Source organism: Tachypleus tridentatus, chromosome 6 (assembly GCF_004210375.1).
Source record: "Tachypleus tridentatus isolate NWPU-2018 chromosome 6, ASM421037v1, whole genome shotgun sequence".
Taxonomy (NCBI): Eukaryota; Metazoa; Arthropoda; class Merostomata; order Xiphosura; family Limulidae; genus Tachypleus; species Tachypleus tridentatus.
This window is the reverse complement of record NC_134830.1, coordinates 54,924,996-54,942,999: the sequence shown is the minus strand read 5'-3', so window position 1 is coordinate 54,942,999 and position 18,004 is coordinate 54,924,996.

Genomic DNA, 18,004 nt, shown 5'->3' with positions numbered 1-18,004 from the left:
TTGAATGTTGCAGGGTTGCGTAGAAACTATGGGAAGATCTTGTCTTCCAAATCTTGTGACATCTTCTAAAGTGTTACTCCATCTGTGGACGAGGGTAAGAGTGTAGTTTACCTTACACAGAGACCAACATAATACTTTTATACTTTATACTGATTCAAACATAATACTATTATATTGTATACTGATTCAAACATAATACTATTATATTGTATACTGATTCAAACATTACACTCTTATACTTTATACTGAGACAAACATATACTTTTATACTTTATACTGAAACAAACATTATACTTTTATACTTTATACTGAAACAAACATTATACTTTTATACTTTATACTGATTCAAACATAATACTATTATATTGTATACTGATTCAAACATAATACTATTATATTGTATACTGATTCAAACATTACACTCTTATACTTTATACTGAGACAAACATTATACTTTTATACTTTATACTGAGACAAACATTATACTTTTATACTTTATACTGAAACAAACATTATACTTTTATACTTTATACTAATTAAAACATAATACTTCTATACTTTATACTGAGACAAACATTATACTTTTATCCTGATTTAGATATAATACTTTTATACTTTATACTGATTCAAACATAATACTTTATACTGATTAACACTTTTATACTTTATACTGAGACAAACATTATACTTTTATACTGACTCAAACATAATACATTTATACTTTATACTGAGAGAAACATTATATTTTTATACTTTATAGTGATTCAAATAAAATACTTTTACACTTTATACTGAGACAAACATTATACTTTTTTTACTGAGGCAAACATTATACTTTTATACTTTAATACTGAGACAAACATTATACTTTTATACTTTAATACTGAGACAAACATTATGCTTTTACACTTTATACTGAGACAAACATTTACTTTTATACTGACTCAAACATAATACTTTTATACTTTATACTGACTCAAACATAATACTTTTATACTTTATACTGACTCAAACATAATACTTTTATACTTTATGCTGACTCAAACATAATACTTTTATACTTTATACTGAGACAAACATTATTCTTTTATATTTTATAGTGATTCAAATAAAATACTTTTACACTTTATACTGAGACAAACATTATACTTTTATATTTTATAGTGATTCAAACAAAATACTTTTACACTTTATACTGAGACAAACATTATACTTTTATACTTTAATACTGAGACAAACATTATACTTTTATACTTTATACTGAGACAAACATTACACTTTCATACTTTATACTGAGACAAACATTATACTTTTATACTTTATACTGAGACAAACATTACACTTTCATACTTTATACTGAGACAAACATTATACTTTTGTACTTTATACTGAGATAAATATTAAACTTTTGTACTGATAAGCATAGAAAAACGTTTCGACATTCCAAGGTCATCTTTAGGTTAACAAAGAGAGTGTTTGCAACTGATCGATTCCGGGCACATGGTCTCTAAGACTTCTTGCATCTATATAAATATAACATTACAATCTGTTTCATGTCTATATAACTATTTACCTGTATAAATATAGCATTACTATCTGTTTTATGTCCATAAAACTAATGTTTATAAATATAACAGTATTATCTGTTTTATGTCCATATAACTACTTATTTATATAAATATAACAGGACTAGTACAACACAATGACACATAATGTTCAAAGTGTAGCTTAAACTGGACCTTCCCTGAAGTTAGAAGCGGAAATTAAACAATTTTCGGAATATTAAGTTTACTTATTTCACTTCAGCCTTACTACGTATTTTCTGACTACAAAAGTTGGGTGAGCTCAGACAGTTTCATTTAGTGTGAAGGTTCTGCTGCAGCACTGTGCATTTTATATCTAGACTTAACCTGACTGATGTTTACACAAATACTTGTGTTTTCCAGCCATTGTTCACTCCAAGTTATAGTGACACATCTTATATCTGGAACAAATAACTGTTTTTTGATAAGTTTTCTTTCCTTTCCTATACATATGGTACTTATAATCTAAAATATGAACAATTCTTACAATATGAAGGAAGTAAACTATTGTTTAAGGAGAGTTTCTGACATTGTACAGGTAAAAATGAAGAAACGTAGACCATAAAAACATCATAACAGTACACCTCGATATGATTTAGGCAATACTTTATCATTTACTATTTATGTTTACTTTTAGCATCTTACACGAGACGAGGAAAGTTGGTCTTTATTAACCATGTACGTCATAGCAACCGAAACGCCATGAGGTCACAAATATCTTATATAGTGTTGTTTTTAAAATGGTGAAAACAGTTTTTATAAGTAGCCATATTAGAATATTAGTTATGGACAAATTTGGTGAGCCCTAATATCGATGTAACCAATCCTGATGCTAGCACTAAAGAATTCATGGAATAATTTTTTATTACGGTTAATTTTTATTTATTTAACTTAATTATTGAATTATTTTTACAATTTAATTTTCCTTATTAATGCCTTGTATGCGGTATGTCTGCGGACTGATAACGTTAGAATCAGGGTTTCAATACCTGTGATGGCCAGAGCACAGATAGCCCAATGTGTAGCTTTGTGGTTAATTATAACCACATACTATGAATTGTTGATAAGGTTATATATTTTTTCGGATTTCCGTAACTGTCGTCTTTATTTCTCCTTTAAAAAATGATTTTAAAATAGTTTGTCAAAAAAAAAAAGCGATTATGACGTTCCATAGTCAAACTGGGAAAAGATAATAATAGTAGTAATAATAATAATAGTAGGACAGCTCAAACAGTAGTAGTACTCAATAATAGTAGGACAGCTCAAACAGTTGTAGTACTCAATAATAGTAGGACAGCTCAAACAGTAGTAGTACTCAATAATAGTAGGACAGCTCAAACAGTTGTAGTACTCAATAATAGTAGGACAGCTCAAACAGTAGTAGTACTCAATAATAGTAGGACAGCTTAAACAGTAGTAGTACTCAATAATAGTAGGGCAGCTCAAACAGTAGTAGTACTCAATAATAGTAGGACAGCTTAAACAGTAGTAGTACTCAATAATAGTAGGACAGCTTAAACACTAGTAGTACTCAATAATAGTAGGACAGCTCAAACAGTAGTAGTACTCAATAATAGTAGGACAGCTCAAACAGTAGTAGTACTCAATAATAGTAGGACAGCTCAAACAGTTGTAGTACTCAATAATAGTAGGACAGCTCAAACAGTAGTAGTACTCAATAATAGTAGGACAGCTTAAACAGTAGTAGTACTCAATAATAGTAGGGCAGCTCAAACAGTAGTAGTACTCAATAATAGTAGGACAGCTTAAACAGTAGTAGTACTCAATAATAGTAGGACAGCTTAAACACTAGTAGTACTCAATAATAGTAGGACAGCTCAAACAGTAGTAGTACTCAATAATAGTAGGACAGCTCAAACAGTAGTAGTACTCAATAATAGTAGGACAGCTCAAACAAAATTATGAAAAGGATACATTTGAATGAAAGTATCCTATAAGGACAGTTCAGTCGTAATACTCACAATGAATAGTTGAATCAAAGTATCCTATAAGGACAATTCAGTCGTAATACTCAGAATGGATAGATGAATCAAAGTACCCTATAAGAAAAGCTTTGTTCTAACAAAGGATCTTATATCTACTAGATTACATGTGTTTATCTATTAATTACGTATGGAAAAAATCCGTTTTAATATTTAAAATATTAGGTAACATAACACAAACTGGATGAAAAATTAGTGAGATACACAGTGTTACATTACTGCACCAAAAGTAGAGTAGTCTGTAAATATAACACATGAAAGATGGAACTGCCTTCAGATTCTGAAGTAATACAACAATGTAAAAAACTACTCTATATTTGATTTTCAAATATTTTAGAGTTATACAGTTACTGTTATATTTTGTGGGAAAATAATAATGGGATAGAAACTAATGGTAAAGAAAGTAGAAATTTGCATTTGAAACCAAACATTTTAAAATGATGCAAAAACGAGAAACAGTATCAAACAGTCACGTGATTCTATCCTGGTTTAACATACAGCTTGGTTGGCTTCAGCAGTTCAGAATACAATTCTTCCTTTGTAAACTGATTCTTATGGTTTGTTTGTTTTGTTTTGAATTTCACGCAAAGCTATTCAAGGGCTATCTGCGAAAGCCTTCCCTAATTTAGCAGTGTAAGACTAGAAGGAAGGCAGCTAGTCTTCATCACCCACCGCCAACTCTTGGGCTACTCTTTTACCAACGAATAGTGGGATTGACCCTCACATTATAACGCCCCCACGGCTGAAAGTGCGAGCATGTTTGGTGTGACGGGGATTATTCTTGTGGTCATACTTCGGCTACACCTGGTGTAGCCATGCAGATGGCTAAAACTGGTTGTGTTTTATACGGAAACAGTTTTGAGATTTTATTAGGGTAAAGACAAATAATTATCAAATACACTCAGTAAGACTCTACACTAACAGCGGAGTTTTAAACAGTCACTATTTGACCCAAACAGAGGTTCCAAACAAGTTGCGTGGAATAAATCTTTCAAGTACAAAAAGAACATAAAGAAATGGCGTGCGGCACTGTAGGCTAGAAACATTGTATTATCTTCGTTAAGTGCAACTGGAATATAATGCAAGTTACGGCAAAGATGAGAAACGTAGCAAATCGTTTTATCGATTCCCTAATGAGATGTCACAACAGGATTTTGCTACAGTGTATAATAACGTTAAGTAGATGTAAGAAAATCAGCCTCTTTATATAGGCAGTCCTTGTAGCCTTTAGTGACCTTCTATGTTCCAACTAGGCGTTAAGGTTATATATAATTTAATATGCAAATCAGCATGTCACACGAGAACCACAGACGATATAAGGTAGCGGTAGAACGCTAAGTATCAGAACTACATTTTATGATTTTTTGGCATTATGTAGGTAGTGTGGTGCCACTGAAAACTGACTGCCTCTGTGAAGGATACGTAAAAGCCCTTTTCGACACAATATATACATATGCTTAGATTTTAAAAGTGCTGGCATAACCAGGTGGTTAGGGCGCTCGACTCGTAATCTGAGGGTCGCGGTTTCTAACCCCCGTCATACTAAAAATGCATACTCCCTAGCCATGGGGGCGTTATAATGTTAAGGTCAATCCTACTATTTGTTGATAAATGAGTAGCCCAAGAGATGGCGGTGGATAGTGATGACTAACGGCTTTTCCTTTAGTTGTACACTGCTGAATTAGGGACGGCTATCGCAGATAGCACTCGTATAGCTTTGCGTGAAATTAAAAACAAATATATTTTAAAGACGGAGATAGCTCTTATATTTAATGGCATTGAAATAAAAGAATATGGATCAACTTGGTACAACAGGACCATCCAAAAAGAAACATGCAATAAGTCAGACGGGTAAGAATCCATGAAAACAGAAATCAGTGGCAAAAGTCACCTACGTCTCCAGCAAACAGTATGCAACTTAATGAAGAAGGTTCTCCATTTGGAAAATTCACATAATTCATGTGTACAAAAGTTGTTTCTACAACATATTCGTTCAACCGCATACCTTAACAGCCACAGGTGTTCACGATATTCCATGCCATAATAAACCGTTTCAGTTGTCTAGAGATTTCCCTGCGATCAAACGGTTGAGCCGAACGCTGGGAAGCCACCGTTTTTGTACACTATTATGGAAAGAAATAAAGAAGCAGTAGCGTGAATTACTATTGAGCCTTTTACTATGAAAACTGCGCTGCAGAACTATTGTCAAGTACACAGTCGGTAGACAGAACACGACCTGACGTGTTGAGGTTCCAAAGTCGTTTCAATATAAAATACTCAACCTGCGTGTATCATAAAGAATATAGATTTGCATATTAAGTCTTTAAAATATCTACTCACTCAAGAATACTCATTAACACCAATGTAACTTTTTATAATGGGAAATGAGAGGATCTAAGATGGAAAATTCATGTTCTGGAGAGTAACAAATTACTCGAAACGTGATAATTCTAGATAGGTAACACAAATTTCAACACCATTTGTACTACTAATAGCTGGAAAACTAGAACATAAAAATGCAATTATAGGTCGTACATTCTAAATCTTTGAATATTTAATATTTATTTTAACATATAATTATTGATTCTTCAGAAAAGTAAATCTTTCTTTATATCAATGGTCTTTACGATGATAGACTATAATTTTTCCTATATCTTCACGTAATAATAATCACAAAATGGATTTTGTCCAGTCAGTCGTATGTTAGTAAACACAAAGAGTAAATTATTCGTTTGTCACTTGTACAAGTATTACCACTTGAGGGTTACTTCACGCCCCAGAAAAAGGTGAGAAAACACACAACACATTTTTACATTATAAGCATGATGAATTATTACAATTAAAATAACATTAGAGTGCAAGACAGACTAACATTTATTGTCGTTTCGTCGGACAACAAGTTACGTTTGGAAGTCGGAGAGTGACAAACACATGCGCTATACCATCCATCTTTTCGTGGAACACTTTATGCACGCATAATGCATTTTTCATCAATCGAGAGAGTTAGGCAGGTTCAAAGGTGTCACACATGCTGAAACTCCTAATATTGATAAACCTCATGAGCATACTCGCTTTCAAGCCCCCATAAATCGTGTACAGTACGTTGAAAAAGATGGAGGTGGTGGAAAAACGAACTCTACGTGTAGATGAATAATAAAACAACGAAGCATCCGAAAGATCCATGATCAAAGTTTATTTATAAAGGCCGTTAATATAAAGAAGCACTCGACCGTAATCCGAGAGTCGCGGGTTCGAATAGCTGTCACACCAAATATGCTCGCTCTTTCAGCCGTGGGGGCATTATTATGTGACGGTCAATTCCTTTATTCGTTGGTACAAGAGTAGCCCAAGAGTTGGCGGTGGATGGTGATGACTAGCTGCTTTCCCTCTAGCCGTACACTGTAAAATTAGGGATGGTTAGCGCAGATAGCTCTCGAGTAGCTTTGCGCGAAACTAAAAAAAACACAAAAAATCAAACAATCTAATATAAAGAAAGATTTACTTTTCTTAAGAATTAATAATTATATGTTAAAGTAAACATTTAATGTTCAAAACACGGGGAAAAATAGAACAGACATAGGCACTAAGTAGTCTAAAACGCAGGAAGAGCTATCATGACAACGAGGTTTGATCATGGACTTCCTCCACAATACCGGCACGTGTCTGTCAAGTTAAATGTGGAACATACTAGTTTATGACTAGATATAGAATGTACGACCGATAACACTATGTAACACAAATTTTGTTCCTGGATAGTATGTGTTATTTCTTAATTGCATATGTTGTAAAAGTACAGAAAATGGCCATTATTCCTTTCAGACTTTGCTTTTGTGACCTGAATAATGAAATTTAGAAATTACCTTATTTTTCTATGTAAAAACGGGCAAATTTGCACATTTTCATTTACATAAGGTCCAAATAAAACAACATATGAATCAAAATTTACATGTATATATATTAAAGTTATACAAAAATGTTTAGAAGTGAGTAGCTTTTCGAGATTGGTGACTGTAATGTAAATCATTTTCACATATCAGCCCCCATATATAATGTCCCACCATGTTTTAGTTATATGCTCCTTGGTAGCGGCGTTCAAAGTCCAGTATATCTTGATGAGAGCGCTCGCCTTGCTCCTCTGAGTATGCTCCCATGTTCTTCTTGAATTTACCAAAGTGAGCGTCAAGGATATGGACTTTCAGGGACATCTTGCAGCTAATTTGCCATAGTTTTTCATCAGGGCCTCAACCAGTTCCACATAACTTTCGGCCTTGTGATTGCCCAATAATACCCAAACCACTGCGACAAAGCTGCCCCAAGCTTTTTCCTTCCTTCTGAGCTTCTTGAGGAATTCTGTGCGCTCCTGGATCTTCTTTATTTGTGGTCCAACGAAGATACCAGCTTTGACCTTTGCCTCAGACAGCTTAGGGAAGAAGTCTCGAAGGTACTTGAAGGCTGCAGACTCTTTATGAAGAGCTGTGACAAATTATTTCATAAGACCCAATTTTATGTGCAAAGGTGGGAACAACACCTTCTGGAGGTCCACTAGTAGCTCACACTTGACACTGTGCCTCCCCACAGGGAACTCGGCCTGTCGTGACCAATGCTTTCTGTTGTAGTGTGCTGCGGTGTCCCTGCTGTCCCAAAGGCAAAGATAATAGGGAAACTTGGTAAAGCCTCCTTAGAGACTCATCAAAAATATCACCATTTTGAAGTCTCCGATAACCTCCCAGCCATACTCATCATACTTTAAAGCTTCTAGCAAGGTCTTGACGCTGTTGTATTCCTCTTTGAGGTGCACCAAAATATATTTAAATTTTAAAAGGTCTAAAATTTGTATAATATAAAATCTTACTATTCAAGCAAGCAAAAATTGTCTGTCTTACCTTTTAGAGTTTTCTACAGTGCTCACAGGTAAAATGAGGTGCCCAGGGTTTGTCTTGATCCCCGACGGGAATGCCAAAATATACCTTATAGGCTTTACACATTTTAGTAGATGCTGTCACAGAGTACTTTTTCGCTCTTGTCTTGATAAATTGGCCACATAATAGCAGAATGCGTCTAGAAAATGCTTGCAGCTTCTTGATGCCATCTCTGATAAAATCAAATATGTCTATGTGTTCACTTAGACAGCTATAACTAATCTGAAGTGGTGAGCCCCTGTATATACATTACTATGGAAAGTTCTAGAAAATTCTAAAAGGTACTTGAAAAATCTCGGAAGTTCTACAATATTTTAGAAAGTTCTTGAAAATTCTTGTAAATTCGAGAAAATTCTCTGTCATCTACTCAGCACTGAATCTACCTAGAATGTTCAGGAAAATGGGTAAATTTGAAAATTTCATTACCCAGATCACAAAAGCAAAGTTTGAAGAGAAAAATAGGCCCTTTTTACTTACTTTAGGCATACCATTTGGGAATTAACTATTTCTGCCCAGGAACAAGAAAAAGTAAAAATTTTGTTCCATAGTGTAATTACATTTTTATGTTTTATGCTGTATTTTTATAGCTATTGTAGTACAAATGGTGTTGAAATTTGTGTTACGTATCCAGAATCATCACGTTTCGAGTAATTTGTTTCTCTCCAGAACATGAATCCACCATCTTAGATCCTCTTCTTTCCCATTACAAAACGTTACATTGGTGTTAATGAGTATTTCTGAGTGGGTGGACACTTTCTATAACATTCTATTATTTATATATAAGATACTAAATTTATTGTATTTGTTTTGTTTTTGAATTTCGCGCAAAGCAAAACGAGGGGTATCTGCGTTAACCGTCCTTAATTATTTAAACCTGCAACCCTCAGATTACGAGTCGAGAGCCTGAACCACCTGGCCATGCCGGGCCGATTATGAAACCTTCCCGACAAGTTTCCCTGCAACAGACACACTGAGAAATAACTAACTGCAATAATCATCTTAAAACTGCTTTCTCTCTAGTTTTACACTGCTAAATTAGGGACGGCTAGCGCTGATAGCCCTCGCGTATCTTAGTATGAAATTCAAAAACCAATCAACGTAGTAATACGTAAGGTACATAACGTAATAAATGGGAGACTCGTCCGAAATATATGATAATACGCAACACTTCACGATTTCAATAATCACAAATTTCACAATTTCAGTAAATAAAAGCCCTTGTTATACCATAAGTCTCTTAATTTTAGTATACAACAAGTTTTTGTTATACTACATACTTTATATTTTCAGTAAACCTTAAGCTCCAAGCCCTTTTTTACATGCCATGAACTTTGTAATTTCAATATCCACTTTACTACATTTTCTTATTATGCCATAAATCTCATTATTACAAAACCACTTAGTCCTAAGTTTTTCTTATACTCGTAACTTCAGCAAATATCAACCCTTTATTTTATGGCATAACCTCATAAGCTTAGTAAATACCTGTCATCGAGCGTACTAGTCCTTTCAACTCTAAGTGCGTTATAATGTAACATTTAATCCAACAATTTTTAGATAAAAAGATATCCTAAGAGTTGGAGGTAGATATTATTGTGTTTACTACCTATATTCCCTCCATTCTGTCACTACTAATTTAGGAGCAGCGTAGAGCAGATAGCTTTATAGTAGTTACACGCGAAATTAAAACTAAACCACTAAACGTCTAGCACGAATTTCTTTTTATCATCAAAACCTTCGCAGTTTCGTTAAACAACAAGATCGTGTTATAAATCATATCTCATAATTTCTGTATACCTCTTGTTATACTATAAATTCTCAATGTAAGTCAATACTGACTCTTGTTACACCATAAGACATAATTTCGTTAAACTTTTAGTTCTCATCTCTTACTACACCATAAACATCATATTTATAGTGAACTCTTAGCTCCATGAACTTTATTATGTAAATTAATCTTAGTGTTGAAATTTGTATGTCACTGTTACTATAGTTTTCAGTTCAGTTCATCTCAAACGGGCCCGGCATGGCCTGGTGGTTAAGGCACTGGTCTCGTAATCCGAGGGTCGCGTTTTCCAATCTTCGTCACACCAAACATGCTCGCTCTTTCAACCATGTGGACGTTATAATGTGACAATCAATCACACTATTCGTTAGTCAAATAGTAGCCCAAGAGTTGGTAGTGGGTAGCTGCTTTCCCTCTCGTCTTATACTGCTAAATTAGAGACGGCTAACGCAGATAGCAAGTAGTTTTGCACGAAATTCAAAGCAAACTAAATCATCTCAAATGTCCGTGATTACGTGAAATCCACTTTAAGCAAAAATGTATTATCAAGACGACTGATATGGGTACTTTCATTAAAACAAAGTGCACAACAACGTCTCGACCTTCTTGGGTCAGCTTCAGATTAACAAAGAGAGTTTGTGCTCCATTTCAAACAAATGGTAATTACACTAAGAGATAACGAATAAACTCTTTTGATGCAATTACATTTTTTACTCATCTTCAAAGAGAAGTAAACGAATCGATTTTACTTTAATAAAAAACATTAAATATTCCTTAAATAAAATAATCAATAAGTATCATTGCAACGAATTTAGATTACTAACTAACAAACAAGTTACTGGGTTAGGCTAAAGTAAAAGTACACGTGTATGACACCAACCAGGAAACAACAATCAGAAAGTAATTTTGTTCTAATTACAACCGCGAACATTGTTGGTTATAGATAATTTAAGACATTTTGTATGTTTGCATTTGTATTTATGATAGAGGTACTCAGGCCATCTACCACAGTCCGTAATTTTGAAAACTGAGCAGAGGTAAAGCGTTTACGTTAAGGGATTGACTGCAACAATCATAACGCACCCACAGCTCAAAGTGTGATTCGTGGTATGACCAGATTCGAGCTCGTCTCGTCAGCTCCAAAGTACATAGCTCCACGGAGCTCAATTTAAGAGAAGGTAAAAACAATACGTGTTTTCGGGAAATGGTAAAATGAAAAACTGAAATTGAAACCTTTATGCAGAAATTGATTAAAATGAAACAAGCTATTACAACGTTTCGAATAAATGATCTTCATCAGTGTACTCGTACAATAAACAATTTCTCGACGAAAAAAAATAAAAAGATGGCGAATAGGCCTAACCTATCTTTTAATTCGCTACTCCTATACGCATTGTATAGTATAACTAATAAGAAGTGTATTGCAGCAAACTTAGGAGCAGTAACGAGTTAGAAACAAAACTGAAATCAAAACAAGCAAATGATAGGTAATGGAAGTAGTTAGAATCGGTAGTATATTAAAAGTGCATTAAGCAATATAAATATATGTAAATGTGCGTAAACTGTAAAGCACATATGAAAAAACAAACAAAACTTTGGTACAAGTAAAAAAATCATAATGTTCAATGTTCCTTCACATTCTATAACTCTCGTACACTTGTATCAAGTTTGATAAGTTCCAAGACTATGATAACATCAAAATGAAAGTTATGTCTATGGTCATAAAAATATTAGTTATGGCGCAAATAGTATGTAAGGACATACCGCGTAAATTTGCAACATTATTACAACTAGTTCAAGTTTTGGTTTAATTAATATTCTATGACAACAGTGGAAAACTGTATTTCTTGGATTAAGACAATGTCTGTTGTGACATAATTATTGATACTCTGTTGGCTTTCCATTACCAACCTACGGATTAATCAACAGATTGCCATAGCAACCCTTCATTAGAATGGCTATGGCTATACGAACATTTTGTATGCGCGAGAAGGAAAGCGCATTTCTGCTCTTTCGCTAGGGAAATTGATTTATAGTTAGTTTTGGGGAGAATGGAGGTACCGAGCACACTGATAACAAAGGAATTACTCGGTGTATGAAGAACACATTTGCATGGTTGGTTTCGGTTATCACACAAACTCACTCTTTCTTTCTTAAATCATGTTCTGCTTTGTTATAATAATACTGCATAAAAACAGCGAGATGTGAAATTCATTTTTCTACAAAAAACAACAATTCTATTTGGTACTCTCTGTCGATATATATATGTATGTATATATACATAAATAAACACAAACAACTGTAAAACCAAATTACAAAAAATATTGATTTCACTCTGATAACGGGTTATACACCGGAATCAAGTATTTATCTCACTCTGATAACGATTTATACACCGGATGCAAGTACTGATTTCACTACGATAACAGGTTATTCACAGAAATCAAGTACTGATTTCACTCTGATAATGAGTTATACACCGGAAGCAAGTACCGATTTCACTCTGATAACGAGTTATACACCAGAATCAAGTACCGATTTCACTCTGATAACGAGTTATACACCAGAATCAAGTACCGATTTCACTCTGATAACGAGTTATACACCGGAAGCAAGTACTGATTTCACTCTGGTAACGGGTTATACATCAGAATCAACTACTGACTTCACTCTGATAACTAGTTATACACCTAGAAAACCAAAAACAAGTGTAAACGTCACAACTTGTGCTTTCTTTTTCTCTCGTAACATGTTTTCTTATTACTTATTTGATTTTATACAATTATTAATGGTTTCTGCCAGTTACGAATATTTACACGTCTTACAGTATCCACGAATTTTAAGAAAAAGGTGAGAAGACAAGAGCTGATTTATATAATATAAAAATAACTGAAATAAATAAAACCTGTACAAATGTATATCACTTATAACAGTAATATTTAAAAATAGTTACATGACGTGTATGTGTTCGAATTCTCGCATATAATTTCACTGCGTTTCGAACATCATACGTTGCATTGGTCATGGAATTATGAAATACTAATTTATTACGTATTTGGTAATTACGTGAAATGTGAACAAAACATAATCACAACGAAACCCAATAACGTGAAGAAGTTCTAAATACATGACAAGTCACGAGGACTGTTTGTTACAAAACCAAGACTGGTAAAAAAGTGAGAAAGTCAAGATAAAGGGTGCTTAACCTCAGTAATTCAAGCAACTGAGTCAGAGCTAAAAACACTGTAGTGACTCCAGCCTATTTAAGGGGATTAATATAAGACTGTCGTGACTTCAACCTAGTTAGAGAGATTAATATAAGACTGTCGTGACTTCAACCTAGTTAGAGAGATTAATGTAACACTGTAGTAACTCCAGCTAGTTAGGGGGATTAATGTAACACTGTAGTAACTCCAGCCTAGTTAGTGGGATGAATATAACACTGTCGTGACTTCAGCCTGGTTAGAGGGATTAATGTAACACTGTCGTGACTTCAACCTGGCAAGGGGAATGAATGTAACAATGTAGTGACTTCATATAAATCCGAATTCTAGATTTTATTTTGACACAGATGTTCCAAATGTTAATACAACATTATTACTTTTCCGAATATTACATTAAAAACGTCATTTTCTATCTGTTTTAGATTAATAGAAACGAGAGGTTTTTGTTGTTTTTTTTTAAAGCGGTGAAATTATTGTTTTTATTCGTTAAAACTGATGGCTTAAGATCTTAGGGACAACACAAATAGGAAGTCGGAAATAGAGGGATAACGTAGTTGTCCGTGACGTTATATCTGTAACACCTCGAGAGGAAACATATTTTTAATTACATTCAAAATAATATTGAGATAAAAGTAGATATAGCTGTTTAAAAAGTACTTTACATACACCTAAAAAGAGAGATGTTATAAATAAAGGGATCAGCTACATACATATAAATATATGATATAAAAAAAAAGCCAAGTTACATAAAAAGGGTAAATCCTTTAAAAATGTAACATAAAACATGGTAATTCTTTCCTACGTTAACTGGAGGATCACGTTTTCCTACTTTTTACTTGTTTTACATTACATCTTGAACAAGGTTTGTTCTCTTATATAACTTGATTCCCTTTTTCTTAAAAATCACATCTTCATAAAGTGGATTCCTTTACTTTAACTTGGCTGTTTTTATTTGTTTCGTACGGGTTAAAACATTTTGATCAGGTAACGAAAAATCTTCAAAAATTAATCCAACGACATTGGAATACTATGGCTTAGAAAACAACTGTAAACTGAATTCCGAATGCAGTTTCATCTTAGAAAGAAATAGAAAATGTGGATACTACCTTACTAGAAACGTTGAGAAAAATGTATAAACATTTGATATTTGATGAATGTTTTCTATACTTTCCTTACGGATACGACATGCGTTAAGTTGATGAATATAAAATGGTAAATAAAACATTAACTATCTTTTTTAAATTAAAGATTCATTAAGCGAAATTTTATCTGTGTCGTTATGTAACTTAAAAACGCCGATACGATTTTTGACTTACAACAACTGCAGTTTTGAATCTTCTGGTTTACTTTCTCTGATATAAATATCTGTGCTCTATGTTTTTACAATGACAGGAATACTTTTGATATGGTTTGTTTGTTTTGAATTTCGCGCAAAGCTACACCAGGGCTATCTACGTTAGACGTCCCTAATTTAGCAGTGTAAGACTAGAGAAAAGGCAGTTAGTCATCACCAACCACCGCTCACTCTTGGGCTACTCTTTCACCAACGAATAGTGGGATTGACCGTAACATTATAACGTCCCTATGGTTAAAAGGGCGAGCATGTGTGGTGTGACAGGGATTCGAACCTGTGACATTCAGATTACGAGTCGAGTGTCTTAACCACCTGGCCATGCCGGATCCTTAGATATAGAACAAAACTTGTGTTTTTAGAGCTACACATGCCTTAGATACAGAACAACAGTTACGTTCTTACAATGGCAACATGCTTAGATATAGAGCAAAGTAACGTTTTTAAAGTGACACATGTCTTAGCTACAAAGCAAAAGTAATGTTTTTTATAGCGACACATGCCTTAGATATAGAGCAAATATTATATTTCTATAGTGGCAAATGTTTAGATATAGAACAAAAGTGATTTCAAATTAGAGGCAAGTTTTAAGGATTTAGTTCAAATTCCATGTTATATCCTCTTCTTTTAGAGTACACACAAAGGTACAAAAATACAAAAAGTTTTGGTGGCTTCTTTTCCAGATATCCGGTTTTAGATACAGGTACCATATATTTAATTGTGACGTATTTCCTGCAGATCTTGGCAGTAAAATACATTTACTTACATCTACTGAATCAGCAAACAAGCATAATTCTAAGGATGCTTATGTTCATTGGTAATTTTATTCAGTTATACATTAATTATTAGGAAATTTGACTTCCACTGAACAACAGATTATGTCCACAGTTAAGTGTGATTTCTTTACTTCACTTTCTGGACTACAATCCTAGTTCCCAATTTTGGGTATATCACTTGGATGGTAAACAACAGGCCTAAAATATTTTCAAGTTTCTCCAATATTGTGTGCAGTTGTTAGAGAAAGTATGTAGGCCATCATAAAGAGAGAACAAACTTGCAGTGTAAAGTAGTTCACTCATGAATGCACCACATGGTATTGTCATTTTAGAGACATCAACATTCTCCAAGAAAATCATAGCATTCCTGTACGTATGTATTTTTAAATTTAAAAAGCTTAACACAATATAATACAATAAAACGATATCAAAATGCAAAATCCCCAAACCCGAGCGTTTTCTCCATCAGAGGCAAACTGGGTATGTATAACAATATAGCACTACCCTCCCCATTCTTTTATCGTAAAGTAAGATTACGTAAACATACTGAGTGATTTTTGCCATGTGACACCGTAACTTTTTAAAACAATAACAGAACGTAAGAATAACGTAACATGGAAAAAGGCTTGGAGTACTTGGAGTACATCGCGAGGAGGAAATGTTTCTTCTTGGAACGCTATGAGTAGGCCTGAATGTTGGAGGTCAGCAAGTTACCCTTATATTAACATACAATTTCACGGTAAGTAGCCTGGAAATAAATTTTGTGGTTAGTCAACAAACTATGTTCTTAAAAATACTTCGCCTGTCATAAATCTAATGGTGAATTATCTGTAAATTTTACAGTGACAAAACTGAATATCTACTGTAAAAGTTGTCACTAAAATCAACAAGTTAGTTGTAAAGGTTTAAAAGGATCTCAAAAATACAGTTGTAAATGTCTAAAATGGGTCTCAAAATACAGATGTAAAGGTCAATAACACCATGTAACACAAATTTTGTTTCTGGATAGTATATGTTATTTCTTAATTGCTTATGTTGTAAAAGTACAGAAAATGGCCATTATTCCCTTCAAACTTTGCTTTTGTGACCTGAATAATGAAATTTAGAAATTAACCTATTTTCTATGTAAAAACGGGCAAATTTGCACATTTTCATTAACATAAGATCTGAATAAAACAACATATGAATCAAGATTTACATGTATTTATACTAAAGTTACACAAAAATGTTAAAAGTGAGTAGTTTTTCGAGATTGGTGACTGTAATGTAAATCACTTTCATGTATCAGCCCTCAAATATAGTCTCCCATCATGTTTTCGTTATAGGTTCCTTGATAATAGTGTTCAAAGTCCAGTACATCCTGGTGGAAGTGCTTGCCTTGCTCCTTGGAGTATGCTCCCATTTTCTCCTTGAATTTATCAAGATGAGTGTCAAAGGATATGGACTTTCAGGGACAACCTGCAGCTCATTTTGCCATAGTTCTTCACCAGATCCACATAATTTTCGGCCTTGTAAATGCTCAAGAAGTCCCGAACCACTGCGACAAAGCTGCCCCAAAATTTTTCTCCTTCTTACTGAGCTTTGGGGAAATCTGTGCACTCCAGGATCTTCTTTATTTGTGGTCGAACGAAAACACCAGCTTTGGCCTTTGCCTCAGACAGCTTAGGGAAGAAATCTCAAAGGTACTCGAAGTCTGAAGACTCCTTATCAAGAGCTGTGACAAATTGTTTCATAAGACCCAATTTTATGTGCAATGGTCAGAACAACACCTTCTGGAGGTCCACTAGTGGCTCACACTTGACATTGTGCCTCCACACAGAGAACTCAGTCCCTTGTGGCCAGTGATTCCTGTTGTAGTGCGCTGCAGTGTCCTTGCTGTCCCAAAGGAAAAGATAACAGGGAAACTTGGAAAAGCCTCCCTGGAGACTCATCAGGAATGCCACCATTTTGAAGTCTTCGATAACCTCCCAGCCATACTCATCATACTTCAAGGCTTCTAGCAAGATCTTGACACTGTTGTAATCCTCTTTTAGGTGCACCGAATGAGCCAGGGAAAGAGACTGTCACTTATTCCCGTTATGGAGTAGCACAGCTTAAAGGCTTCTGAATGAGCTATCAATGAAGAGGCGCCACTTGTTCGAGTTATAGGCAACTCCAGTTACCTCGCACAGACCGGATACATTGTGGCAGAAGCAGAGCCCATCTTGACGAGTGAAGAAGCTTGAAAAATGTCGGTGACGCTTCCTCTGGCTTGCGACTTGCACACTTTTATCTAACAAATCTCACTCCTTGAGACTAGATGTCAAAAGCTCTGATTTCATCTTTGTTAGACCAAGATCTCTGGAATGTTCTGGAAAATGAG